At 36.3% G+C, this 15,654-nt stretch overlaps 1 long non-coding RNA gene across 2 annotated transcripts; it reads left to right on the top strand.

Annotated features, from left to right (window-relative positions):
• The first annotated feature begins 1,746 nt into the window (after positions 1–1,746).
• Positions 1,747–4,780, top strand: LOC107808605 (uncharacterized). 2 transcript variants are annotated; one of them, XR_012695700.1, is made up of 3 exons: positions 1,809–2,661; positions 2,808–2,914; positions 4,565–4,780. It is a non-coding gene; the product is annotated as an uncharacterized LOC107808605 (long non-coding RNA). The 2 variants fall into 2 exon arrangements; XR_012695699.1 differs by having other exon boundaries at positions 1,747–2,914.
• Positions 4,781–15,654: the final 10,874 nt, after the last annotated feature.

Genomic DNA, 15,654 nt, shown 5'->3' with positions numbered 1-15,654 from the left:
AAAAGAAAATAAAGAAAAAAGAAAAGAAAAATAAGGGAAAGAATAGAAAGAAAAAAAATTATTTTTAATGAAATATATATATATATATACTATATTAAAAGTACAAATGCCCTTAGCGGAATATTATTCGCCATTTTTTACCCTTTAAAAATTAATTTTATATTGGACAAAACTGTCATTTGAATTAAATTCTTAATATTTAGGACTTTAAAAGAACTAAAACTTTACTTATTAATTTTTTACTTATTTAACTATGTTAAAAGTTTTGAGTTAAACAATTTCCTTATATAAACTCCTTTAAATATTCCTATTCAGTCACTTACTATTCTCTTTAACTGTGGACAAAAAATACACACGAACTCCTTCAATTTTTGGAATGGTAATTTTGGTAAGTAAAATTATTTTAAACCCCTTGTAATATGACTCAACTGGTAATACACATATCGTATGTTAAAATAAAAAATATACTAAGCAAATATAAAAGTGTTATTTTTATTTTTCAAAATCAAACAGATTTAAACCCTAGGAATTTCACAACTAGCTTATTCTAAAATGCAAGAAAGAAGCACGAAGGCCCTTAGCAAATTTTTATCCTTTTAAAATAGAGTTCACATTAGACAAAATAATTATTTGATTATTCTTCTAGCTAATATTTTGGTGTTTGAATTAAATCAAATTTATTATTTTTAAATTTTTCCTTATTTGAATTAAGCAAGAATTCTTTACATTTAGGACTTTAGAAAATTTTACCTAGAATACATATAAGAAAATACTAAATTAAAACACTTTGTTTCCAAGGCAATACATTAATTTATGGCAATGCTTATTTCCGTCAACTAGATGAAAAGGATTTTTTTTTGGTTCAAAATTTTTTATTACAGAATTTGACTTTAAGAAATGTAGGAATTAACTTTGAAATTCGTCTCATAGATAATAGGGTATTTTTTGATAATCTATCACTAACCCATAGCTAAATTCTACTCAGCAATAAATATTTGCCTTTTAGCTACATAATTTTTTTTATTTTCTTTAGTTGCCCTGTCTAGAATACATATTACCTAGACAATTATTTCCATCCGAAGTTAAAACAAAAGAAGGATAAATAATAGATCATTAAGCTATCGAAATTATTTTTGTTGACCAAATCTGATTAATATTCGCCATTTTTAAGAGCTTATATTTTCTTAATTCTATTTTATAACTCAAACACATTATTTAATACTCCCTACATTCCAGTTTATGTGGACATATTTTCTTTTTGGTCCGTTCTAAAAGGAATGACCCCTTTCTAAATTTGGAAACAAATTAGTTTAAACTTACAATTCTACCCTTAATGAGAAACTTTTACAACCATACAAATATTCTGGGCCTCTTTTGACTTGTTTAGGACCACAAATTCCAAAAGTCTTCATTTTTCTTAAACTCCGTGCCTAATTAAACAGGTTTACATAAATTGGAACGAAGAAAGTAATATTTATATAATTTTAAAATTTTATTCTCATTGATTTAAGGTACACGCGCAAAATGTATGTGTTTGTGTTTTAAGGAAGTGTAATTCACAAACCAATAGTAATTTAGTTGTATTTCGAGGGTGAATTTATTTTATTTAAAAATAGTTCGGGGGAGGGGGTTACTTATACATATTTTTGTTCGACAAAGAAAGCAAAGTTAATTACGGTAGTATTTTTTTTTTTGTGATTCATTGGACCAACTGCCGACTTCGAAACTCGATGGATAATGGGCTTGTCGTACTCTTCTCCACTTAAATATAAATATAAGACTTTATTTTGCAATGATGTAGGGCTTGAAGTTGTGACCTAAGATACAAATTGTGACCTAAGATAAAAATTCACCACCATTTGTCACTTGAGCTAGGCCTAGGGGCAAACTGAGGGTCAAATTAGGGACATTTCACCTTAATTTATAGACAGATTAGGGTTTCAATCTTGATTGGGATTCTGGCTGCAGAGGCTGCACGTCTCCCGTCCAGTCTCCTGGTATTCTTCTTTCTGCTCTGCTTCTCCTCTGTTATATTTCAGTTCTGAAGTTTTATTTCTGTTTCTGCCCTAGTGAGGGGTTGTAGTGAGGTTCAACTGCTGATTTCTTGGTGAATTTTTATTGATCTTAGGAAGCCAGGCTTTGGCTGTGAATGAGTGAGGGTATGGTTATGGCATAAAGAGCGATCCTTTTTTTTTTTGGCCCTCACTGTTACCCACTAAAAATGATTATAATCTTGTAGTATTAATTAATCTGAACAATGGATATAGTGGAAAATGATGAAATATAGCAGGTACTTATGATGGATCTGTGACCAGATGTACTCCTGGTGCTGCCAATTTTGGCTCTGTGCTGAGCTTCTAGGACACATTTCTGGTTGATTATCCCATCAAATACTTGCTGATTCCTTCTCTATCCTTTGTTTAGACCAGCTTCCATGTCCTGATCTACTACATTAGATTTTATCCTTTTGACTCTTTTACTAAATGGGTTCTTTAGTACTAGCATGTTTGCTAAGGTCAGACTGTCAAAGAGTCTTCCTTTTTCTTGTCATTTTCTGTGTGTATCTGAAGGGGAGCCTAGATGCAACAATAAAAGTTGTTGCCTTGAGACTAGGAGGTCAAAGATTCAAGCCACGAAAACAGCCTCTTGCGGAGATGTAAGGTAAGGCTGCATAGTGGGAGCTTAGTGCATTGAGTTTGTTTTCTTTTTGTTTTGTTTGTTTGTTTTTCTTTTGTCCTTTTCTTCTTTGAATTGCTGAATGTCTTTGGAGTCATAGTGGAGCTGTCTGAATCAGATTATATGATTAGGGTTTCTCAGTAAAGCAGTTCATCATGAGGAGGAAGGGTTGCAGATACGAATGCTGGAAATATATAAACATTCACCAGATATAGAAAAGCATTTGAAGAAATTACAGGCATGACTTGGTTATTTAACAAACATCAAGTTGATTAACTTTTTTGCACTCTTTTGGTAATGTTCCTTTAACATTTTGCCCTCATCGTTAATATGATGATTATTATTTCGTCATGGATACAAAGAAAAATGTGAATAAAGATTGTCTTTTGCAAATCTTATCAGCCTTTATGGTCATGGTGGTGTTGATTGATACTAGAAGATGATGCCGTTGTGCTTGTAGCCTCAAGATTTTCGCCTCCCAATTGGCCTAGTGAACCCTTCTCCACCTTTTCCTTTTTCATGATTTCTTCATCAATATGTATATCTTCATCAATTGTCAGAATGACAGCTTTTGTTCCATCTGGACGGGTTACAATGTCTTCGTGGACCTTCATATGTTCATCCACTTTCACGATATCAATTTCCTGAGAGGTTTTCTTCTTTCTCTTCTTAAGGAAGCAACATAGAGCAACTGAGAGAAATGCCAGGAAGAATAGACCACCAAGCGAGACGAATATAATGATGATGGTATGAGAATGATGTCTGGGTGGAGGTGGAGGTGGGATTGGAACAACGTGCGGTGGAGGTGGAGGATAGAAGGGACGGGGTGGTGGCTTAATTGGTGCTGGGGGTGGTATTGGATGACTCGGTGGCTTTGCAGCTGGAGGTGGTGGACTAGGAAAATGATGTGGTGGTGATGGTGTAACTGGCGAATGTGGTGGTGATGGTGTAACTGGTGGATGTGGTGGTGCCACTTTTGGTGGTGATGGTGTAACCGGCGGATGTGGTGGTGCCACTTTTGGTGGAGAGGGCGTAATTGGTGGATGTGGTGGTGCCACTTTTGGAGGTGAAGGAGGTGTATTAGGTTGGTGGGGTGGTGGTGATACACTTGGTGGAGGAGGGTGAGGTGTTGCTGGAGGAAATGGATAGTTATGAGGTGGGAATGGGGGGAAGTAGGGGAAGTTGAAATTTTGAATATTAGCCATTGCAGTGGAAATATTTGCTTGCTAAAAGCTTATATTGAGTAAGCTGTCTGTATGATGTTTATTGTTAGTGTTGAGTTGGGGATATATATTAGGTGTTAGTATGATAATACTTGTAAGGTTCTTGTGACTTGAACCTCAGTCTAAGTTTTGCCCGGTTGTCATTGGTTGCATTCCAAAACACTCATTTCTTCATTTTTCACGGCGGTCATGCTAACCACAGTTTCATACAATAATCATATCTATGATTTGACAACTAATTGAACCTTCTTTCTCCTCAATGTTATATTATGCCATAAATGGTTCCTGTATAGATTCTTGCCTGTTGGATGAGAGCTCCCAGTCCCAAAACCCATTGTGCTGCATCTTCTGATGTTAGGGAGGCGAACTGTAGTTAAAATAATGTTTAGAACTTTCAGCATGAAGTTCTTATTTTAATACTTGGGGTAATATATTAGCGTGTATTATGTATGAATAGATTTAACTAGATGAAAAATTGTTGAGCTAAACGTTACTATTTGACTTTAATGACGTCTCCTCCGTCTCTTTTTTGGTACTATTGCTTTCTTCATACAAAATTATTTGGCGTGGGTCTGAATTTATCTTACCTAAGTAATTTGAATTACTGATTATTTCTTTGTCTAACATGAAGTAAATTTTATTTTAATGAATTTACTTTCATGTAGAATGGTGAAGACCTACCTCAAATTTCCAATACACAGAAAAAGAAAAAGGACAACAAAGAGATTCAGTTGCAAGTGGGCCAGAGCTTCCCCAATACCCCCTAATCGACCAAACTATATGTACACGAGTATATGTTTTTTTGAATGATAGAGAATTACGATTTTGTTTTATATTTTCTTTTGTTTCGGTAAGAAAGTGATAAAGAGAGACGTCTTCCACGTTTTGACTTGATTCCCCCCCCCCCCCCCCTAAATACTTGCAGCTCTTTGAATGTTGTACGTGTATGGCATCCCCGGGTGAAGAACGCAAATAGCCTGCAAAGTGGAAGATAATAAAAGAAAAATTTTAGTTTGCCCAAGTTTAACAAGTGTTGTCCTTTTGCTTGTCCCATGGGTAACAGTCTTAAATTTTGATGTTGAACTTCTGCCCAATGGGCAAACGGAGGTTAAAAGTTAAAATCACTCTAAAAAGTAAAAAGTATTGTATTTTTTGCAATTTTTTGCCATGTCCTTTTGAAGTGGGCTGCTATTATCACGCCAAGGTGTACAAAGGCCCAACCAACCCAAGAAGATATCTCCTGCCCGAGACAGGGAGTGAGACAGATTGGTATCTAGAGTACCTGTGTCGCGTGTGTGTTTATTTTTGAGTTGGTATTGTTTTGTCGCTGGCAAAATATTTAGAAGTACAATGAAGTATACTTGAACAGAACGAAGTGGATACACGTGATTCAGATGCTAATTCCGTAGCTGATTGAACATAAATTAAAATGAGATATAAATACTTTTATGCGTTTATTTTTCCTGTAAAATGGTGAAGGCCTAATGACGTTCCAAGTTTTTTTTTTCCGCAACATGAAGATTTCCAATTTACCATGCAAAAATAAAAAAATAAAAAAAAGATTTCTAAGTTACTGCAAGCTGGCCATTGAGCATTCTCCAATTCTCCCCAATAGTAATCTGAGGATCAACAAAAATTCAAGATTAAGTTGACTTTGTTGCGATGATTAGGCCTTTTCGTTTTCAGAATATTGAGCGACTCAGCAATAAGATTACATCTATTTTCAATCTTCCTTAACCAATAGCTTGTTTGTCCGACACGCAAATCGAATTGGAAAGAAGGTAGTACTTTAGTTAGATTATAGATTAAATATCATGTCAAACATTGGCCAGGTCAAATTATGAGCTCGGATTCAGGAAGTAAAAATGAAAAGAAAAGTTCCGACTTCCGAGAATGCGCTGGCGATTTGATTACGGACTATGAAGAGCCAAAAAGTTACAACTTGAGTACATAAAAAATAAAGATATATAGGCTATGAACTTGGTCATGTTGCACCTGAGAGAAAAAAGAATGATCAATCGTAATCAGTCGGCGGCTTACTATAAATAGCCTCTAAAGTAGTAAGTAGTTTACAAGCATATTCATTATGTACACCCCCCTTATTGTGTTCATAGTCTTCAGTTCTGCTGTGATAGCCTTTTTGGTCATTTTGTGCTGCCTAAAATGCAGAGGCTATCAGACTGAGGAAGGAGCCGATATTGAAACAGGTGCTGCGAACCCTAGTGATGGTCACGGATTAAGCGACGGGAATATGGTTGTTTTGGCCGGCGCTGGAGCTACTATCGCCGATGGAGAAACGTACCAGGGTTGTTGTTGCGGTGGTGGCGATGGTGGCGGTGATGGTGGTGGTGGTTGCGGCGGTTGTGGAGGATGTGGAGGTTAATTAGAATTAAATTTGTTTTGACAGTCGACTGTGAATTTATGTGCATTAATAGACTTCTCTTTTCTTGGTTTGCTTTTCTCCTCTTTCCTTTTTTTTTTTCCTTCTTTAATTAGGAGTTGGGGGAGGGGGTGTGGAAGGTTTTGGATGCTGAAAAACTGAAAATTCTGGACGTGTACAATTGCTTGAACCATAACGAGTTATCCTAATCCGTAACCATAACCCATTGTGCTGCATCTTCTGATATTGGAGAGGCTAGCTGTAGTTAACATAATATTCACAACTTCCAACATGAAGTACTTGGTAAGAAAATGTAACACATTATAAAGAGAGACGTCTTTCGTATTGTTAAATACTTAGCACCTAGTGGTGGCAAAATGGACCCAAAAAAAAAAACCAATTATCTATATATATATATTGGCCACGTCCAAACCTACTCTCAAATTAAAAGTAATACGGTCGATTGCAATAATAAACCCAATAAGGTTGGGATCGATTCCACGAGTAGTATGGTGTGTGCTAGAATGTCAAAGAGTGTGTGAATTCAATGAACTTAAAGTAATCTTCAAACAAAAGATTGATTTTCTGCAATTACTTCTAAAATTATGACTACAAAATTTAATCAAACACTTAAAATGCGAAAATAATTAGCTAGAGAGTTAATCAATGAGAGAAAGTTGCTCATCCTTCGTGTATGCTATGTTGTGTATAGATGTATTCGATTCCAAACAATCAAATATGTGTTATGACAACAATATTAATAATACCAACATACTATTTTCCAATCTTTCCAAGCTATTTAGAGCTCCATACATACAATTGTAATGCCCAAGTAAGAATCTCTCTATTCCTATTTTGATTCCATTAATTGAGAGGAGATTAATTCCTTAATCTACTCAATTTCTTGCTAATTGCTTTATACCTAAATTCAGTTTCACCTTTCCAAGTTAGAACTAAGTGTAATAAGCGTTAATCTAGTGTTTGCAACCACAAATCTTACAAGAAAGCATGGAGCAATTAGATAACACAATATTTAATCAAAGACGAATCTATAGAAGAAACAATCAAATTATCCTTCAATCCTGTCATTGATACTAATAGAGAAGAAGAAGATTGAGAAACTCTGATGTCACTTGTTAACTCTTAGGAAAACTCACAGCCGCTCGTACAATATTCTCTCTGTCAAAAGTTTTCAAAAAACTAAAAAGTACTATTTATACTCTTCTAAAAAACTGAGAAAATTATCATCTTCGGATCTTGCGTGGCCAAGTTAAGTGGCCCACGCAGGATGCGTGGCCCAATACTCTGTTTCTTCAGCTCTCAGTGCGTGGCCACTTCCAGAACATAAACTTTCAGTCTCCTAGTTCTCCTACTGCATGGGTTACTTGCGTGACCCACGTAGGATGGACTTTTGTTTCTTAAGCTTTCTTCTTCAGTTTTGGCATGAATTTGATGGTTTTCTTGTAAGTATTTGATGATTTTTAATCTCTTAATTCTCAACCAACTCCATGACTTGCAATTATATCATTCAAAACATAATTAGTCCATTAAAACATCAACTAGGGCATAACTTAATTAAAAGGCATAAGAGAAGTTGGGAAAAATACCAACTTATCAACTCCCCCAAACTTACTCTTTGCTTGCCCTCAAGCAAATCAAAACACAAGCCAGACTCATAAGAACAACTAGACAATCAAGGTAACAACAAAATTCGGCACTCAGCCACAACCCAATTCTAAGCACAAACTCACAACTTCAGTTGGTACCAAGAATTAATCCAAAGCATATGAATCATCACATCTTTCCAAAAGGCTCAATTTTCATTCAAGTGTTTAAATACTACCAATCAAAGTCATGACATCAAAGCCTTTAAATTTACCTCTTCATCACGAAATAACTTTCTTTTGCTCATTTATCCTAATTGGAAAAAGAAATAAATTCTCAACTCGAGTTTCCATGTACCCTCACAATCAACAAAAAATCTCACACACATACTATGTCTTTCAAAACAAGAGTGGAATGACAAGTAGAAAGAATTAAGCACTCCCTCCCACAAAGATGTTCAACTGCTCAAGAGTGGTACTATAGACTTGCCCTTCGTGTAAATCTCCACCAATATAGGTACACCTAGTTCAAAATCATTTAGGACTTGTGGAAATATAATGTAGGCTTTTGATTAGAGATAAGATATTAATATAGATAAGAGGTGACTACGACCTTCCTAAGCACTACAATTCAACACTTTAAAATACTTTCTAATCAAAATTTTATCCTTTTTCTCCTTTATCAACATTAACACCATGTCAACCCTTTTTATTTCACAAATACCTTTTTTTTCTCTTTTTTTTTTGATAAATATATACACTTTTGTTAATATGGTTGTCACACCCCTTTTCTACCTCTCCAAAAAGTAATGTGCAAAATGCAACGTGTTATGGATTGTGGGTTAAAGAGTTTTTCCATTTGAACTGAAAATTTTGAAATAGAGATTATTTTATTTACAGAGTCGCCACTTGAAATTGATTTTTGTCGGTGTTCCAAGTCACCTTTTATTTGAATCCCTAGTCAAAGGAAGGTTTGACTCCTTTATTATTAGCCAGCGAAAACAAAGTACGAGTAAGGAATTCTGTTGAACGAGGAGAAGGTGTAAGGCATTCCTCGAGTCCCGTGGTTCTAGCACGGTCGCTTTATTGAGAACATTTGGCTTGAATTAAACTTGGATAAACTGTGATTTATTTGATTTTTATGCTTTTTTTATGTCCGCTTTTATTTATTAAAAAAAACTAAAAAAAAGATTTGAATTATATTAAATTGTCCTAACCGCACCACGCAAGCAAATGCCCGACTGAGACGAATTTTATTAATTTTGTCATAACAGCACTACGCTAGCGAATTCGCAGTCATGACAAGAATCATTGTTATGAGTACTAATTTAAAGATGAGACTAATGAGAGAAAATTATTAATTGACATTGCTTAAGACTAGTAAGATGTGGGCTTGTCTTGACATTGAATGAGGCAGCCCACTATTGGGTTCATGGAGTCAAATGAGCTCATGTCCAAGACAAAATCCAAAAGCCCATATGCTATTGGAATTTAAATCTGCAGATATGGCCTTTTAAAGCCATGTTACAAATTTGGCCATATCTTGTTATTTGCAATCCATAGCCAACTATTTACAAATTTTATTTTTTACAGATTGTCTTTCTAATCTACATTTTAACTGCCTTACTAAAATAAGTATTTTTTAAGAGATAAAAAAGATTATTGGGACTCTAAAATATAATAATAATAATAATAATAATAATAATAATAATAATAATAATAATAATAATAATAATAATAATAATAAAAACTTAGCTTGGTGATAACAAAGGGACAAACATAGCTACAAGGGTTCAAATTTTAATATATATGCTCCTTTCAGACAACCAAATGCCAAGTGAAATTATATCTAATACTTTAGCAAAAAATAAAAATAAAAATAATTAAAGATGCTTAACACAATTTAATTAACTAACATATCGTTATAACATTATCAAACATTCAAGAACATATAAAAATGAATTACAATAGAAGGATGAAGCTACTAATATTTCCCAGCATCATTAATCTTTCATTCCAACTCGATTTTATGAGTTTACATGGTCCGAAAATTACCTGGACAGTAGAAAGAAGAACAAATACAACAGAGTCAGCTCTTTCCAAAATCAACAGCAAAACAATTAAACGGGCAGCAACAACAGCAAAAGACAGCGACAACCGGCAGATTCAAACCCAAGAAAATAAACTAGAAATACCCCAGCAAAACAGTTGAAACAAACAATTATGTAACTCCAGAAAAATCTTTCAAGACTACTCTATTTTTCTTAAACAAGTTTTTCACTTAAGAATGAACTCACAAAAGCTCACAATTTTCAACTGCTAAGGGATATTATAGCTACTGATTTTTTCCTCTTTTTTTTTGTGTGTAAATATCTCTTCTCCGATGGAGTGTCCTCCTTCTTTTTTATATTTGAGAAACAACCAGCTATTTCAAGATTAAAAATCAATCTTTTTGACAGATTTTTCCACAAAATCTGCTCTTAAATTCAAAAGCAAGATTTTTTTTAGTTCAAATCTTGTCAATTATTTCAAACAAAATCTGTTCTTCACTATTCAAAGATAGACTTTTTCAAAAACTGTCCAAAAGTCTATATTTTCTTACGAGATAATTTGACTTTTGAGTGTTGTACTCAAAGAGTCTTGAAATAGTACATAAACAAACAAACAAGTACCCTATACTCTCAAGTATTCTTCACTACCTCACTTTTATCAATACAAAACTATTTTACTACTTCAATAGGTGCAAAAATAGAAAATATAACATTTCAAACATAAAAAACTAATGCTAAAATAATTAATAATAGACAAAAACAAAATCTGAAAAATAAAAATAAAATAAAAAATCAGCCATGAAAAAGAATAGGATTTTTACCATTTTACAATTCAAGTGGCCGAAAAAATGGTGGTATGTCAAAAGAGAGTGTTCGGGGAGGTTGACGGAATTTGGCCATATTTTGATAGCCGGATTTTGGGATAGAATTGACATTAATAGGTAGGTCTTGAAGAGCTCTATCCATTGATGTAGGTATTGTGGGGTGGTAGTGGCCGAAACTTCAAGAATTTGGGCAAAAAAGTGACGGAAAAGTTTCCTAGATCTAAGATTCAAGGAGTTTGAGGGGTTTTTGAAGGATTTGATTTGGAGATATGGAAAGAGGAGGTGTTGGAGATTACATAATGAAATTTTGAGATGGTTTGGAGGTGGTCCGCTGCCGGTGGGCGATTTCCAGCGGCGGTGGAGGGGCGGCGGTTATGGAGAAAAAGAGAGTGAAGAGAGAGAGAGTAGAGAGAGGGAGGAGAAAAGAATTATGGGAGAAATAGGGGCAAAATTTCAGCATTTCTAAGTCTTAAATACCTAGTTGGAAGATTGATTGTGGACCATTAGATGAGGGAGGGATGAATGGATGAGATTTAATCTTGATTCACTTAATGAAACGACGTAGTTTTGAGGCAAAACTACGTAGTTTCAGACCCTTTCAATGGCAGCCCCTTATCTTGCACTCTTGTCCATTTTATCTTTCAAATTTAGCCCAATTTCTTCCTTATTCAAACTTACTAAACTAAATTTTATACAAGCAAATAAAATAATTAAATAACTTATTCAAATGATCAATTAACTAGATTAATTGACCTATTGAAGAGTTAGTTAATTTTTAAAATGCACACATAAAGAAAGAACTATTTTTGGTATTTTTATGATCGAAAATACGCAATTAAACACACAAAATTGAAAAAGTTATTAAATAATAAAAACTCTAATAAATTTAGGAGGTGTTAAAATAGCGCAAAAATTAGGTGTTTACAGCTGCCCCTCTTTGCTCGAGAACATAAAGAGTTTTCGTGCAAAGAAAAGTGAATGTCATGGCTAATTTTTTTGCTCACATTTCACTCCAATGAAAGTATTTTTTAAAAGGGTGACCGAACCTTGCTTTCGAGGTTGCCTACATATCCTTGGCTATAAAGGAATCAGGTCAGTGTAGTTCCGGAAAACTTTGGTAGTTGGAACTACTGGGAAGCTGTGATTTCACTGTTGTTGCCACTGTTTCTGCTTGCTGAGCTCCTTATTACATCAAAATGAAAAATAAAAAGCTAAACTAGCTAAGCCTACCAACTACGAGTAACAAAATTCCTATCTGTAAATCTCTTGAAGCTTGATCTTGAGTCTTGGATGGTTCTTGCTGCAAACTCCGATCTCAATCTTGATGCTCGTCAGCTGTAACTGCTGGTTCATTCTTCAGCTTTGGATCAAGGTGGAACACGTGAAGCCTGTGACTTCAATCATATCTTGAGTAGTCCGCATCCTTCTCCACTTCAGCACTTTGAGTTCATTTCTTTTTGCTCTTTTTTCTTCTTTTCTTTATTTTGGATTGAGACTCATTCTTTTGGTCGTCTCGAACCCTATGCCTCGAGGTCAAACCTGCTCAGACACCAAAACAAACAAACGAATGAAATTTTTCTTCCCCAATTTTCACTAGGAAAATTTCGTGAGTTATTGTAACATAAACCCTACACTATCTCTCTACTGATAGTAATAAAATAAGGATCATGTGTCTCATGGAGAAAGAGATTAGGAAGTGGAGCCCTATATCTAAAATAACCTCAACTAGGGATTGGATAACCTATGTTGGAAAATGCGACTAGGGAGTGGAGGCCCTATGTCTAAAAATCTCAACTAGGGGTTGGAGACCCTATGTTGGCAAAAGGCGACTAAGGGATGGAGACCCTATGTCTAAAAAAATCTCAACTAGGGGTTGGAGACACTATGGTGGCAAAAGGCGACTAGAGAACGGAGTCCCTATGTCTATGTCTCTCATCTAGGGATTGGAGCCCTATGTTGTCAAAAGGGGACTAGGGAATGGAGGCCCTATGTCTAAAAATCTCAACTAGGGATTGGAGCCCTATGTTGGCAAAAGGCGACTAGGGAATGGAGACCCTATGTCTAAAATCGCAACTAGGGATTGGAGCCCTATGTTGGCAAAAGGCGACTAGGGAATGAAGGCCCTATATCTAAAAATCTCAACTAGGGATTGGAGCCCTATATTGGCAAAAGGCGACTAGGAATGGAGGCCCTATGTCTAAAAATCTCAACTAGGGATTGGAGCCCTATGTTGGCAAAAGGCGACTAGGGAATGGATGCCCTATGTCTAAAAATCTCAACTAGGGATTGGAGCCCTATGTTGGCAAAAGGCGACTAGGGAATGGAGGCCCTATGTCTAAAAATCTCAACTAGGGATTGGAGCCCTATGTTGGCAAAAGGCGACTAGGGAATGGAGGCCCTATATCTAAAAATCTCAACTAGGGATTGAAGCTCTATGTTGGCAAAAGACGACTAGGGAATGGAGGCCCTATATCTCAAATCTCAACTAGGGATTGGAGTCTTATATTGGCAAAACGAGACTAGGGAATGGAGGCCCTATGTCTAAAAATCTCAACTAGGGATTGGAGCCCTATGTTGGAAAAAGGCGACTAGGGAATGGAGACCCTATGTCAAAATTTCAACTAGGGATTGTAGCCCTATGTTGGCAAAATGCGACTAGAGAACGGAGGCCCTATGTCTAAAATCTCAACTAGGGATTGGAGACCTATGTTGGCAAAAGGCGACTAGGGAATGAAGGCCTATGTCTAAAATCTCAACTAGGGATTGTAGCCCTATGTTGGCAAAAGGCGACTAGGAAATGGATGCCCTATGTCTAAAAATCTCAATTAGGGATTGGAGCCCTATAGGCAACAAGGCGACTAGGGAATGAAGGCCCTATGTCTAAAAATCTCAACTAGGGATTGAAGGCCCTATGTTGGCAAAAGGCGACTAGGGAATGGAAGCCCTATGGCGACTAGGTAATGGAGGCCCTATGTCTAAAAATATCAACTAGGGATTGGAGCCCTATGTTGGCAAAACGAAACTAGGGAATGGAGGCCCTATGTCTAAAATCTCTACTAGGGATTGGAGCCCTAAGATGGAAAAATACGACTAGGGAATGAAGGCCCTATGTCTAAAAATCTCAACTAGGGATTGGAGCCCTATGTTGGCAAAAGGCGACTAGTGAATGGAGACCCTATGTCAAAATTTCAACTAGGGATTGTAGCCCTATGTTGGCAAAATGCGACTAGAGAACGGAGGCCCTATGTCAAAATCTCAACTAGGGATTGTAGCCCTATGTTGGCAAAATGCGACTAGAGAACGGAGGCCCTATGTCTAAAATCTCAACTAGGGATTGGAGACCTATGTTGGCAAAAGGCGACTAGGGAATGGAGGCCTATGTCTAAAATCTCAACTAGGGATTGGAGCCCTATGTTGGCAAAAGGCGACTAGGGAATGGATGCCTTATGTCTAAAAATCTCAATTAGGGATTGGAGCCCTATGTTGGCAACAAGGTGACTAGGGAATGAAGGCCCTATGTCTAAAAATCTCAACTAGGGATTGAAGGCCCTATGTTGGCAAAAGGCGACTAGGGAATGGAAGCCCTATGACTAAAATCTCAACTAGGGATTGGAGTCCTATGTTTGCAAAAAGGCGACTAGGGAATAGAGGCCCTATGTCTAAAATCTTCACTAGGGATGGGAGCCCTATGTTGGCAAAAGGTGACTAGGGAATGGAGGCCCTATGTCTAAAAATCTCAACTAGGGATTGGAGCCTTATGTTGGCAAAAGGTGACTAGGGAATGGAGGCCCTATGTCTAAAATCTCAACTAGGGATTGGAGCCCTATGTTAGCAAAAGGCGACTAGGGAATGGAGGCCCTATGTCTAAAAAATCTCAACTAGGGGTTGGAGACCCTATGTATGGAAAAACATAAAAGATTGAGATTGGGGCTTCTGAACTACCATTTTTAAATTTTCTTCTTATCTCTTTTTTTTTTTCATTTCATTTTCCCTATTTTTTTATTTCACGTAATGAGCAAATGCGGGAAAAAACCTGGAGGGGACTTCCCTTTTTATGGATTGTTGTTGTAAAGCTGTTTCTAGCAGTTGCACATTTCTTTTTCCTTTTTGGTTGCACCTGCTTCTTGCACGGTTACTTTGGATTGCACCTGTTTCATGTTTTCAAATAAAGAATAATTGTTTATTTGAAACGGTGGTTGGTTTTACGGCCTTGATTGTCTCAATCGCTTGATCTCGGCCCTGCTTCTTTGATGAAGATCTCAATTGCAACTGCTTGTTTCCTAGGGACCAATTTCATTTCAAGCCCTGAGAACCTCTGGTTTTTTTTTTCCAGATTTTGCCATGACGGTTGGGTCGGTGGAACTCACCCTTTTCGACTTTATTCTGCCTTCGTAGGCCTTTCCTTTCCGACTTCCTTTTCTTTTTTATTTTTTTTTCTTTCTTTTTTTTCTTCTTTTTTTTCATTTTTTTTATTTTCTTTTCTTCGGAATATTGGGGAACTTTTGGCTCCTCAAATTTTGCCGCAAAGGCTAGTCGCGTGTGACTTAACCTTTCCAACTTTATTTCGTCTTCGTAGGCCTTTCATTTCTGGTTTCTTCCTTCCAACTTTAATTTCAGATCATTTTGGTACCTTGGCTTTTCAAAACCTTTGCCGAGATGGTTGACCACATGGGACTCAACCTTTTCAACTTTATTTGCCTTTATAGGCACTTCAATTTGATTTTCTCTTTCCAAGAGTTTTCAATTTCGGAGCATCGACTGCCATGGCCAGTTGAGGTCGACTTGATGCACCTGCTGAGGCTGGGTGCTTTTTCTTTTGCACATTGGCTCGTGTCAACTGAGAACCCTATAAATCTCTCTTACCATCCTTTCTTTGTCTCAGTTTCGGAACAGAGT

Source organism: Nicotiana tabacum, chromosome 10 (genome assembly GCF_000715075.1).
Source record: "Nicotiana tabacum cultivar K326 chromosome 10, ASM71507v2, whole genome shotgun sequence".
NCBI lineage: Eukaryota > Viridiplantae > Streptophyta > Magnoliopsida > Solanales > Solanaceae > Nicotiana > Nicotiana tabacum.
Note: the sequence above shows the minus strand (reverse complement) of the source record. Positions and strands in the feature narration are given on the sequence as shown.